Below are 13811 nucleotides of genomic sequence, written 5' to 3'. Positions count from 1 at the left end.
TGGGGGTGCCACAGGGTTCAATTCTTGGACCGACTCTCTTCTCTGTATACATCAATGAGGTCGCTCTTGCTGCTGGTGAGTCTCTGATCCACCTCTACGCAGACGACACCATTCTGTATACTTCTGGCCCTTCTTTGGACACTGTGTTAACAACCCTCCAGGCAAGCTTCAATGCCATACAACTCTCCTTCCGTGGCCTCCAATTGCTCTTAAATACAAGTAAAACTAAATGCATGCTCTTCAACCGATCTCTACCTGCACCTACCCGCCTGTCCAACATCACTACTCTGGACGGCTCTGACTTAGAATACGTGGACAACTACAAATACTTAGGTGTCTGGTTAGACTGTAAACTCTCCGTCCAGACCCATATCAAACATCTCCAATCCAAAGTTAAATCTAGAATTGGCTTCCTATTTCGCAACAAAGCATCCTTCACTCATGCTGCCAAACATATCCTTGTAAAACTGACCATCCTACCAATCCTCGACTTTGGCGATGTCATTTACAAAATAGCCTCCAATACCCTACTCAACAAATTGGATGCAGTCTATCACAGTGCAATCCGTTTTGTCACCAAAGCCCCATATACTACCCACCATTGCGACCTGTACGCTCTCGTTGGCTGGCCCTCGCTTCATACTCGTCGCCAAACCCACTAGCTCCATGTCATGTACAAGACCCTGCTAGGTAAAGTCCCCCCTTATCTCAGCTTGCTGGTCACCATAGCATCTCCCACCTGTAGCACACGCTCCAGCAGGTATATCTCTCTAGTCACCCCCAAAACCAATTCTTTCTTTGGCTGCCTCTCCTTCCAGTTCTCTGCTGCCAATGACTGGAACGAACTATAAAAATCTCTGAAACTGGAAACACTTATCTCCCTCACTAGCTTTAAGCACCAACTGTCAGAGCAGCTCACAGATTACTGCACCTGTACATAGCCCACCTATAATTTAGCCCAAACAACTACCTCTTTCTCTACTGTATTTAATTTATTTATTTATTTTGCTCCTTTGCACCCCATTATTTTTATTTCTACTTTGCACATTCTTCCATTGCAAATCTACCATTCCAGTGTTTTACTTGCTATATTGTATTTACTTTGCCACCATGGCCTTTTTTTGCCTTTACCTCCCTTCTCACCTCATTTGCTCACATCGTATATAGACTTGTTTATACTGTATTATTGACTGTATGTTTGTTTTACTCCATGTGTAACTCTGTGTCGTTGTATCTGTCGAACTGCTTTGCTTTATCTTGGCTAGGTCGCAATTGTAAATGAGAACTTGTTCTCAACTTGCCTACCTGGTTAAATAAAGGTGAAATAAAAATAAATAAAAAGTAGAGTTTGGAATTCATTTAGTTCCTGCTGACTTCCTTCACAGAGCACAAAGACACCATCTATGTACAGTGGGGCAAAAAAACTCTTTGGTCAGCCACCAATTGTGCAAGTCCTCCCACTTAAAAAGATGAGAGAGGCCTGTCATTTTCACTTCAACTATGACAGACAAAATGAGGGAAAAAAATCCAGAAAATCACATTGTAGGATTTTTTTATGAATTTATTTGCAAATTATGGTGGAAAATAAGTATTTGGTCAATAACAAAAGTTTATCTCAATACTTTGTTATATACCCTTTGTTGGCAATGACAGAGGTCAAACGTTTTCTGTAAGTCTTCACAAGGTTTTCACACACTGTTGCTGGTATTTTGGCCCATTCCTCCATGCAGATCTCCTCTAGAGCAGTGATGTTTTTGGGCTGTTGCTGGGCAACACAGACTTTCAACTCCCTCCAAAGATTTTCTATGGGGTTGAGATCTGGAGACTGGCTAGGCCACTCCAGGACCTTGAAATGCTTCTTACGAAGCCACTCCTTCATTGCCCGGGCGGTGTGTTCGGGATCATTGTCATGCTGAAAGACCCAGCCACGTTTCATCTTCAATGCCCTTGCTGATGGAAGGAGGTTTTCACTCAAAATCTCACGATACATGGCCCCATTCATTCTTTCCTTTTCACGGATCAGTCGTCCTGGTCCCTTTGCAGAAAAACCGCCCCCATGCTTCACAGTAGGTATGGTGTTCTTTGGATGCAACTCAGCATTCTTTGTCCTCCAAACACGACGAGTTGAGTTTTTACCAAAAAGTTATATTTTGGTTTCATCTGACCATATGACATCCTCCAAATCATCCAAATGCTCTCTAGCAAACTTCAGACGGGCCTGAACATGTACTGGCTTAAGCAGGGGGACACATCTGGCACTGCAGGATTTGAGTCCCTGGCGGCGTAGTGTGTTACTGATGGTAGGCTTTGTTACTTTGGTCCCAGCTCTCTGCAGGTCATTCACTAGGTTCCCCCGTGTGGTTCTGGGATTTTTGCTCACCGTTCTTGTGATCATTTTGACCCCACGGGGTGAGATCTTGCGTGGAGCCCCAGATCGAGGGAGATTATCAGTGGTCTTGTATGTCTTCCATTTCCTAATAATTGCTCCCACAGTTGATTTCTTCAAACCAAGCTGCTTACCTTTTGCAGATTCAGTCTTCCCAGCCTGGTGCAGGTCTACAATTTTGTTTCTGGTGTCCTTTGACAGCTCTTTGGTCTTGGCCATAGTGGAGTTTGGAGTGTGACTGTTTGAGGTTGTGGACAGGTGTATTTTATACTGATAACAAGTTCAAACAGGTGCCATTAATACAGGTAACGAGTGGAGGACAGAGGAGCCTCTTAAAGACGAAGTTACAGGTCTGTGAGAGCCAGAAATCTTGCTTGTTTGTAGGTGACCAAATACTTATATACTTATACTTAATACATAATTTGCAAATTAATTAATTAAAAATCCTAAAATGTGATTTTCTCGATTTTTTTCTCCTTTTGTCTGTCATAGTTGAAGTGTGCCTATGATGAAAATTACAGGCCTCTCTCATCTTTTTAAGTGGGAGAACTTGCACAATTGGTGGTTGACAAAATACTTTTTTGCCCCACTGTATCTCTTCCATAGAAGTATTTTAGAAAGTAAGGGGTGTGTGTCTGTTTGAAAGAGGAATGCTTCTTCAAGTTGTCCCACATACAGGTTTCCATAGTTGGGGGGAAAAGTGGAGCCCATGACTACACCCCAAATTTGAAGGAAAAAGTCTGACTCAAAGACGAAGTAGTTATGGGATAATACCAGTTCAGTAAGTTGTAAGATGTAATCACTGGATGGAGCAAGGGTAGAGTCTCTCTACTGAAGGAAGTGTTGTAGTGCCTGCAGTGTGTGGGATGTTAGTGTACAAGCTCTCCACATCAAAAGTGGCCAGCAGGGTGCCCTCTGGTATCCTTCCTAAGCCTTCTATTAATGATATCATGTGACTAGTGTCTTTGACATATGATGGCAGATTCTAAAAATTCGGTTTAATGTGGTAATCCACAAATTTAGAAATGTTGATGTCACAGAGTCGATTGCTGCTACAATGGGTCCACCTGGAGGAGGAGATACTTGTTTGTATAATTTAGTGACTGTATAGAAAGTTTGTATCTTGGGAAATTTCACACATAGAAATTCAACTTCTTATTTAGTGATTTGTCCTGATTCCCAACAGCTTTCCACTGTGGATGAGATATTATGCTGGAATTCCAGGGTAGGGTCACAATTCAGTTTGTGATAGAAGTCACCTTTAGATAGTTGTCGGCGACATTCATTCACATAGTCATATTTGTTTTGTATACAAATTCCTCCTCCTTTGTCACATTTTTTTAATGTTAATCAAAGGATCTGACTTTAAGTCCTTAAGAGCCATTCTCTCGTCTCTACTCAGGTTATCATAGGATTTGTGTTTCTGTTTGTCTTTCAGTAAGTCACCAACATAATTTAATAATCAACAATCCTACTGCGTTTGGTGGGAGGTACAAATGAACTTTTTGCTCTAAATGTAGTTCTCAGAGTTCTCAGGTACCTCAGCTGGGTTAATGGCTCCATCTCCTCCTTGACTCAAGGTAGGACAGGTAAGTCTATTGATTGCGTGGTAGACCTATGTATACCTAGACCTATGTATATCTCACTGAGGATGACATTTCAAGTGGAGTCATGTAAGTTTCACTCTTATCAAATAACTCATGCAATCTCAGATGACAGAAAAACTTGAATAGATCTATCTGGACATTAAAGTCATTAATGTATGCAGTGGGTACAAATGTTAACCCCTTATTGAGAACACTGAGGTGAGTGGATGTCAGGATCTTACTTGATAATTTGAAGACATTTAGCTCCTGTTGGAGTGTGGGCCCGTCCTGGGTCTCAATTGATAGTTGTCGTGGGGTGGTAGTGGATTTCTTCTTCCCCCGACGTATGTGTCGAACCCTCTTACGTGCTGGGGGTGTTGGCCTCGACGTTGTTCCCGGTGTCCCTGCCCTCTGTTGTAGAAAAAACTCTCACCGTTGGTAGAGGAGCCAGAGTTAGTGCTGTCTGTGGATAGTACTTGCCTCGACGCGAGCATAGAAGTTATTCCGCTAGTTTGGTAGGCTTGTGTCACTGAGCAGCTCTCGGCTGTACTTCCCTTTGTGTTCTGTAATAGTTTGCAAGCCCTACCAAATAAGACGAGCGTCGGAGCCGGTATAGTACTGTCAGGATTTGGCCAGGATTGTTCCGGTTTTGGCCACTAGATTCCCCCATTGTGCTTTTTGACCCTTTTGTTTTCCCTTGTTTCCAGTTATTATTTGCACCACCTTTTGCCTGAAGAACTTTCCTTTTTACTTTAATAAAACACCGTCTCAAGTACTGCTGTGTCTGTCTCATCTTCTGGGTTCTGCCGACTATTAGTGGCTCAGTTTACAAAGTGACTGTTTCTCACACCGGAGACCCGAGTTCGTAACCGGGTCTTGACAAATACGTTTAAATCTTAGTCCTGTATTGACTCTTTACCTGTTTGATGGTTTGTCGGAGGGCATAGCGGGATTTCTTATAAGCTTCCGGGTTAGAGTCCCGCTCCTTGAAAGCGTCAGCTCTACCCTTTAGCTCAGTGCAAATGTTGCCTGTAATCCATGGCTTCTGGTTGGGGTATGTACTAGAGGTCGACCGACTATGATTTTTCAACGCCGATACCAATTATTGGAGGACCAAAAAAGGCGATACCGATTAATCGGCCGATTTATTTATTTGTAATAATGACAATTACAACAATACTGAATTAACACTTATTTTAACTTAATATAAAACATCAATAAAATCAATTTAGCCTCAAATAAATAATGAAACATGTTCAATTTGGTTTAAATAATGCAAAAACAAATTGTTGGATAAGAAAGTAATATGTGCCATGTAAAATATGTGCCATGTAAAAAAGCTAACGTTTAGCAAGTTCCCTGCTCAGAACATGAGAAGATATGAAAGTTGGTGGTTGCTTTTATCATGAGGCTTCAATATTCCAAGGTAAGAGGTTTTAGGTTGTAATTAATATAGTATTTATAGGACTATTTCTCTCTATACCATTTGTATTTCATATATCTTTGACTATTGGATGTTCTTATAGGCACTATAGTATTGCCAGTGTAACAGTATAGCTTCCGTCCCCCTCCTCGCCCCTACCTGGGCTCGAACCAGGAACACATCGACAACAGCCACACTCGAAGCATCGTTACCCATCGTCCACAAAAGCCGCGGCCCTTGCAGAGCAAGGGGAATAACTACTCCAAATCTAAAAGCGAGTGACGTTTGAAACAGTATTAGCGCACACAGAAATACGAGCCTTTGGTCATTAATATGATCGAATCCGGAAACTATCATTTCGAAAACAAAATGTTTATTATTTCAGTGAAATACGGAACCGTTCTGTATTTTATCTAACGGGTGGCATCCCTAAGTCTAAATATTCTTGTTACATTGCACAACCTTCAATGTATGTCATAATTATGTAAAATTCTGGCAAATTAGTTCACAATGAGCCAGGCAGCCCAAACTGTTGCATATACCCTGACTCTGCGTGCAATGAACGCAAGAGAAATTACCCAATTTCACCTGGTTAATATTGCCTGCTAAACTTGATTAGTAGTTATAACTAGTGATTATGATTGATTGTTTTTGATAAGTAAAGTTTAATGCTAGCTAGCAATTTACAGTGCCTTGCGAAAGTATTCGGCCCCCTTGAACTTTGCGACCTTTTGCCACATTTCAGGCTTCAAACATAAAGATATAAAACTGTATTTTTTTGTGAAGAATCAACAACAAGTGGGACACAATCATGAAGTGGAACGACATTTATTGGATATTTCAAACTTTTTTAACAAATCAAAAACTGAAAAATTGGGCGTGCAAAATTATTCAGCCCCTTTACTTTCAGTGCAGCAAACTCTCTCCAGAAGTTCAGTGAGGATCTCTGAATGATCCATTGTTGACCTAAATGACTAATGATGATAAATACAATCCACCTGTGTGTAATCAAGTCTCTGTATAAATGCACCTGCACTGTGATAGTCTCAGAGGTCCGTTAAAAGCGCAGAGAGCATCATGAAGAACAAGGAACACACCAGGCAGGTCCGAGATACTGTTGTGAAGAAGTTTAAAGCCGGATTTGGATACAAAAAGATTTCCCAAGCTTTAAACATCCCAAGGAGCACTGTGCAAGCGATAATATTGAAATGGAAGGAGTATCAGACCACTGCAAATCTACCAAGACCTGGCCGTCCCTCTAAACTTTCAGCTCATACAAGGAGAAGACTGATCAGAGATGCAGCCAAGAGGCCCATGATCACTCTGGTTGAACTGCAGAGATCTACAGCTGAGGTGGGAGACTCTGTCCATAGGACAACAATCAGTCGTACATTGCACAAATCTGGCCTTTATGGAAGAGTGGCAAGAAGAAAGCCATTTCTTAAAGATATCCATAAAAAGTGTTGTTTAAAGTTTGCCACAAGCCACCTGGGAGACACACCAAACATGTGGAAGAAGGTGCTCTGGTCAGATGAAACCAAAATTGAACTTTGCAACAATGCAAAACGTTATGTTTGGCGTAAAAGCAACACAGCTGAACACACTATCCCCACTGTCAAACATGGTGGTGGCAGCATCATGGTTTGGGCCTGCTTTTCTTCAGCAGGGACAGGGAAGATGGTTAAAATTGATGGGAAGATGGATGGAGCCAAATACAAGACCATTCTGGAAGAAAACCTGATGGAGTCTGCAAAAGTCCTGAGACTGGGACGGAGATTTGTCTTCCAACAAGACAATGATCCAAAACATAAAGCAAAATCTACAATGGAATGGTTCAAAAATAAACATATCCAGGTGTTAGAATGGCCAAGTCAAAGTCCAGACCTGAATCCAATCGAGAATCTGTGGAAAGAACTGAAAACTGCTGTTCACAAATGCTCTCCATCCAACCTCACTGAGCTCGAGCTGTTTTGCAAGGAGGAATGGGAAAAAATTTCAGTCTCTCGATGTGCAAAACTGATAGAGACATACCCCAAGCGACTTACAGCTGTAATCGCAGCAAAAGGTGGCGCTTCAAAGTATTAACTTAAGGGGGCTGAATAATTTTGCACGCCCAATTTTTCAGTTTTTGATTTGTTAAAAAAGTTTGAAATATCCAATAAACGTCGTTCCACTTCATGATTGTGTCCCACTTGTTGTTGATTCTTCACAAAAAAATACAGTTCTATATCTTTATGTTTGAAGCCTGAAATGTGGCAAAAGGTCGCAAAGTTCAAGGGGGCCGAATACTTTCGCAAGGCACTGTACCTTGGCTTCTACTGCATTCGCGTAACAGGCAGGCTACTCATGGAGTGCAATGGTTAGAGCGTTGGACTAGTTAACTGTGCGGTTGCAAGATTGAAACCCCTGAGTTGACAAGGTGAAAATCTGTCGTTCTACCCCTGAACAAGGCAGTTATCCCACCGTTCCTAGGCCGTCATTGAAAATAAGAATGTGTTCTTAATTGACTTGCCTAGTTAAATAAAAGGTATAGAAAAATAATAATAAAAATAATAATCGAAATCGGTGCCCAAAAATACAGATTTCCGATTGTTATGAAAACTTGAAATCGGCCCTAATTAATTGGCCATTCCGATTAATCGGTCGACCTCTAGTATGTACGTAGAGTCACTGTGGGGATGATGTCATCGATGCACTTATTGATGAAGCCAGTGACTGATGTGGTGTACTCCTCAATATCATTGGAAGAATCCAGGAACATGTTCCAGTCTGTGCTAGCAAAACAGTCCTGTAGTTAAGCATCTGCTTCATCTGACCACTTTTTTATAGACCGAGTCACTGGTGCTTCCTGCTTTAATTTCTGCTTGTAAGGAGGATAGAATTATGGTCAGATTTGCCAAATGGAGGGCGAGGGAGACTGTTGTAGGCGTCTCTGTGTGTGGAGTAAAGGTGGTCTAGAGTTTTTTTCCCTTCTGGTTGCACATTTAACATGCTGATAGAAATGAGGGAAAACTGATTTAAGTGTCCCAGCATTAAAGTCCCCGGCCACCAGGAGTGACGCTTCTGGATGAGCGTTTTCCTGTTTGCTTATGGCGGTCTACAGCTCATTGAGTGTGGTTTTAGTGCCAGCATCGGTCTGTGGTGGTATGTGGACAGCTACAAAAAAATACAGATGAAAACTCTCTAGGTAGATAGTGTGGTCTACAGCTTCAGCCACAACTCAGTGAAACATAAGATACTACAGTTTTTAATGTCCCGTTGGTATTTATTTTCCAGTGATTGAACGTTGGCTAACAGTATGGATGGCAAAGGCAGATTAGACATTCATCACCTGATCCTCACAAAGCACCCTGATCTCTTTCCGCGAAATCTCTGTTTCTTTCTCCAGCGAATGACGGGGATGAGGGCCTGTTTGGAGTATATGCTTCCCGTCCGACTCATTAAATAAAAATGATTTGTCCAATTTGAGCGGAGTAATCGCTGTTCTGATGTCCAGAAGTTCTTTTCAGTCATGAGAGATATTGAGAATTTTCCAGAACATGTGTGGCCATTATACATTTCAGGATAGTCAGCAAAACTAGTGCTCTCTATATGTGCTCTGGGTCATTAGACACCATTAGACATACAACTGTCTGGGGAGTGGAAACGACTGGTTATTCCTGTAACTGTGTTATGGCCTAATATGTACTGTTGCTATGGTTACACCTCTTCTCCAGAGCATTGCTGTCCCTTTCAGAGGAGTTAGCAGTATGAAGGTTATTTCTGTAAAATGCCAAGGACTGTTGCTGTGGTCCTACTGTCTTAAGGCGAGTACATGTCTGTATTTTTTAACTATTGGTGTGGCTCTACAGTTTCCATGCCCTAATATGAATCCAAACTAAAATTAGTGCAAGACAATAAGATAACGTTGACTAAATTCCAGAGGGGATGAGTCATTAAGAGGAGTTACTATGGGTGTGAAGAATGTATAAGAAGTATGTGCCAAGACTGGAAGGTAGTTGATTCATGAACCAGCTCGGCTTATATTACTTTGTAATAAAGTCTTATTGAACTCACTGGCTCCGGTATTTGAGCAATATTATTGACTGAATAATCCCACAACAGAGACAGTAGCAGCAACATTATGTACAAAATAAGTTACAAACAATGCGAAAAAACAATCAAAATAGCATGGTTGGTTAAGAGCCAACAAAACGGCAGCCATCCTCTCCGGCGCCATCTTTCAATCTCCCAGTCGCTGACGCTGAAAAACATCTCCAGAACATGATGCTGCCACCACCATGCTTCATCGTAGGGATGGTGTCAGGTTTCCTCCAGACGTGACGCTTGGCATTCAGGCCAAAGAGTTCAATCTTGGTTTCATCAGACCAGAGGATCTTGTTTCTCATGGTCTGAGAGTCTTTAGGTGCCTTTTGGCAAACTCCAAGCTGAAGAATGGCTTCCGTCTGGCCACTACCATAAAAGCCTAATTGGTGGAGTGCTGCTGAGATGGTTGTCCTTCTGGAAGGTTTTTCCATCTCCACAGAGGAACTCTAGAACTCTGTCAGAGTGACCATCGGGTTCTTGGTCAACTCCCTGACCATGGACCTTCTCCCCCAATTTCTCAGTTTGGCCGGGCGGCCAGATCTAGGAAGAGTCTTGGTGGTTCCAAACTTCTTCCATTTATGAATGATGGAGGCCACTGTGTTCTTGGGGACCTTCCCCAGATCTGTGTCTCAACAGAATCCAGTCTCGGAGCTCTTCGACCTCGTGGCTTGGTTTTTGTTCTGACATGCGCTGTCAACCGTGGGACCTTATACAGACAGGTGTGTGCCTTTCCAAATCATGTCCAATCAATTGAATTTACCACAAGTGGCCTCCAATCAAGTTTTAGAAACTTCTCAAGGATGATCGTTGGAAACAGGATGCACCTGAGCTCAATTTCGAGTCTCATAGCAAAGAGTCTAAAGACTTACGTAAATAAGGTATTTCAGTTTATTTTTAATATATATGCAAACCTGTTTTCAATTCGTCATTATGGGGTATTGTTTGTTTATTGCTGAAGATGTGAAGAATTTTTTTTTAATCCATTTTAGAATAAGGCTGTAATGTCATTTCTTTTAGAAAAAGTCAAAGGGTCTAAATACTTTCCATAGGCACTGTGTGTATATGTATATATATGTATGTATATATATATATATATATATATATATATATATATATATATATATATATATATATATATATATTTTTTTTTTTTTTTTATATTCATTATACAATATTATCAGCAATAAACTACTAATATCCCTATCATATATGTCTAACTAAACAGGTATAAACAAGAAAATACTAAATACATACAAAAAAAAGTATATGAAAACATTTCAGTTTCATTGTATTCACTCAGATAGAAATCTAATTATAATGATTCAGGTTATTCACTATGGATAATGTATTAACAAGATAAATTCTATCAAAAATATTTTTTCATTTTGGCAAAGAGTTCTGGATTTTTTGTTTGTGTATAAAGTATTTGGCAACAAGAAAGACAAAAATACAATATTTTCAATGGTCTTATCATTGCATTAGTAACATATTATATCCTTCATGTAAAGAAAGACAGGTAGTGTTCAAAAAGGTAAATAAGTATTCTGTAAGGTTTTCCCCAAAATATATCACAGATTTACATTCATAGAACAAGTGTGTGAGATTTTCAACTTTTTTGCAGAAAACACAGATATCATGAATATCAACAAATGTGGACAACATAGAATTACATGGATATATATTTTGTAGAATCTTCAAGTGCACTTCCTTAAATGTGTTTGGTATACCATATTTGTACGGCATCAAGCAAGCTTATTTACAGACAATGTCAGGAATAATATTCCAAAAAACATTTCCTCTTGGCATTAGTTGGTTCCGTGAAATTTGTCTTATGTATTTGTCAAGTAAGCCCACACCTTCCAAGCTGAGTTCTGCTTGTCTAGCTTGCTAGCTAAGATTTTGAGAGTATGATGTTGACATGATCAGTCCAATCAAAGCTATGGTAGATATAATGTGATTTGACGTCATTTTATCAGTGGCCAATGACCTTGAGCCTTCATGGATGAGCACTTGTAATGTAAATCTATGGCAGCATAGCTTAAATTCCCGAGCTCTCCCTGTAGGTTTTGTAGTGACGTAGTGTCCCCATGAGTGACAGAACACTGAGCCAATCACGGCACAACTAGAGAACATTACCAACCCCTACGCTCTGTATTTTCTGCGGGCTGCCCTACCACCACATAAAGCTCTGAGCTAGGCTGAAACACCTGAATTTTGGAGCTGCCTTACTCAATAAAGCAAAAAAGAAACCATGTTTGTATATGGCTTTATTATCTCAATGATATATTTTTAACATTGTTTGCAAACTGATATGTGACACGTATTAATGCAAAAAAAAGAAGAAGAAAACAGGCAACAAAAAGGTGCGACTAAAAAACAGGTGAGGCTCTGCCCCACATGCCCTGAATGACAGGTCGTCACTGTTCCGCATACAAAGTATCTGCTCAGGTGTAAATTGTCGCACTGAAGACACTCTTTAGGAAAGGATTGACAGACTCTTGGTGAAGTATTAGCAAGAATAACACTGTCCTGGCTCATAACACGACCAGAAGCCTTCTCTTTGCCTTCACTGATAGCATATCTTCCACTGTCACAAAGTATTCCAAGTAGGACCACATCTGTACAGTGAACTTTTGACCAACAATCTGGTCAAGCTGCTTGTCCAAACATCCTTGATATCCACAGATAATTTTTTACAACATATTGAGACACTATAGACCCACACCTTCTTGTTACTGCAGGCACCTGGTATCTTTTAAGTGATAATGCCTGAGAAGCTGGTGTTTGGAGGATATATTGGCTCGGGTGTCGTTAGGCCCGAGACGAAGTCAATATATCCTCCAAACACCAGCTTCGAGGGCATTATCACTTTTATGCAACAGGTTACCAACATATTCAAATAATGATTGACATATTTTCATTCAAACTTTATTTTGATGAATTGATTCATACTATTTCATTCATCTTTTTGTTCTGTATCTATGGACGCGACCCAGTCATTCAGTATTTTTGTTATTTTTTAATTTTTAAAGTATTTTTGTTCTGTGTCTATGGACGCAACCCAGTCGTTCAGTCTTTTTGTTCTATATCTATGGACACGACCCAGTCATTCAGTCTATTTGTTCTTTATCTAAAGCGCGACCCAGTCATTGTCTTTTTGTTTTGTATCTATGGACACGCCCCATCGTGTGTTCCATTGCCATACTGGGTGGCAATGTTCTTATCCCTTGCTTGCTTGCTAGCAAGCAAACTACGGCTAGCTGCATTTGTTTGAACTGTTTTCTAGTGACATTTATTTGGATACATCCATAACAATGAGCTAATGAGGCGCAATTTTGCCTGGCATAGAAAATGTGCTCTCTCATCAGGACACTATTATTCAGAGGTGCTAGCCAAGAACACAGACGCAATCACTTCAAACGGAAGTTGGTAAGACTGCAAATTAGCTGCATTTCGTTTGACCTTTTTTAATTGTTTTGTTGTTGTTGGTATATATCCGTAAAAATCAAGTCAGCTGATTCAAGATTTCGACTGGCTGAGAAACGCTGCCTGCCTGTCGTTCTCGTCCTGACTCCCGACACATTCATTACTTTGGGACAGCATAATCTAATTATTGAAACAATTTTGCAAATGTCGGAGACAGACAGCAAGGTTTATGCACATCTCCGCTATTGAAAACAAAATGTAAATCTAAAAGAAATGTGAGATAATATCTAGATGCTTTTTATAGTGGAGATCAAGTTTATAAATTCCCTGGCTGGGCTAATGAGACAGTGGATTGCGCAGTCAGAGGGAACAGAGTAAATGGGCATGTTGACGTCATAGATGTAGCCGGTGGCAATTTGTGGAATGAACACCGGCTGGAATGCGGTTTTAACCAATCAGCATTCAGGATTAGACACACCACTTGTATAAATGCTCATAACCTCACCCTAAATTCTTCGGTTGTCTGTCCCACTTCTGGTGAAATGAAGCTGAAAGTCAAAGCTCATGCCATATCTGGGATCCTTGGGACGTCTCTATCCCATTTAAAAATGGTTAAGGGTAGGGTTAGGTAAAGGTTATGGTTAAGGTTAGGGTAAGGGTGGGTGGAGGTTAAAGTTTTGGGTAGGAACGTCCCAAGGAAGGATCTAAGGTGGCTGGCCTTAAAATTACCTCTGCTTTCGACTTGAACAATCTGGCATTTATTGAAAATTCACTCCTCTCTTCTGTTGATAGGATTAACATAAGATGTTGCCTTACATGGGCCCCTCTGCTTTTTATTGTTGTCTTACATGGACCCCTCTGCTTTTTATTGTTGTCTTACATGGACCCCTCTGCTTTTTATTGT

The sequence above is a fragment of the Oncorhynchus mykiss genome, chromosome 2, assembly GCF_013265735.2.
Source record: "Oncorhynchus mykiss isolate Arlee chromosome 2, USDA_OmykA_1.1, whole genome shotgun sequence".
NCBI classification, from domain to species: Eukaryota; Metazoa; Chordata; class Actinopteri; order Salmoniformes; family Salmonidae; genus Oncorhynchus; species Oncorhynchus mykiss.
Note: the sequence above shows the minus strand (reverse complement) of the source record.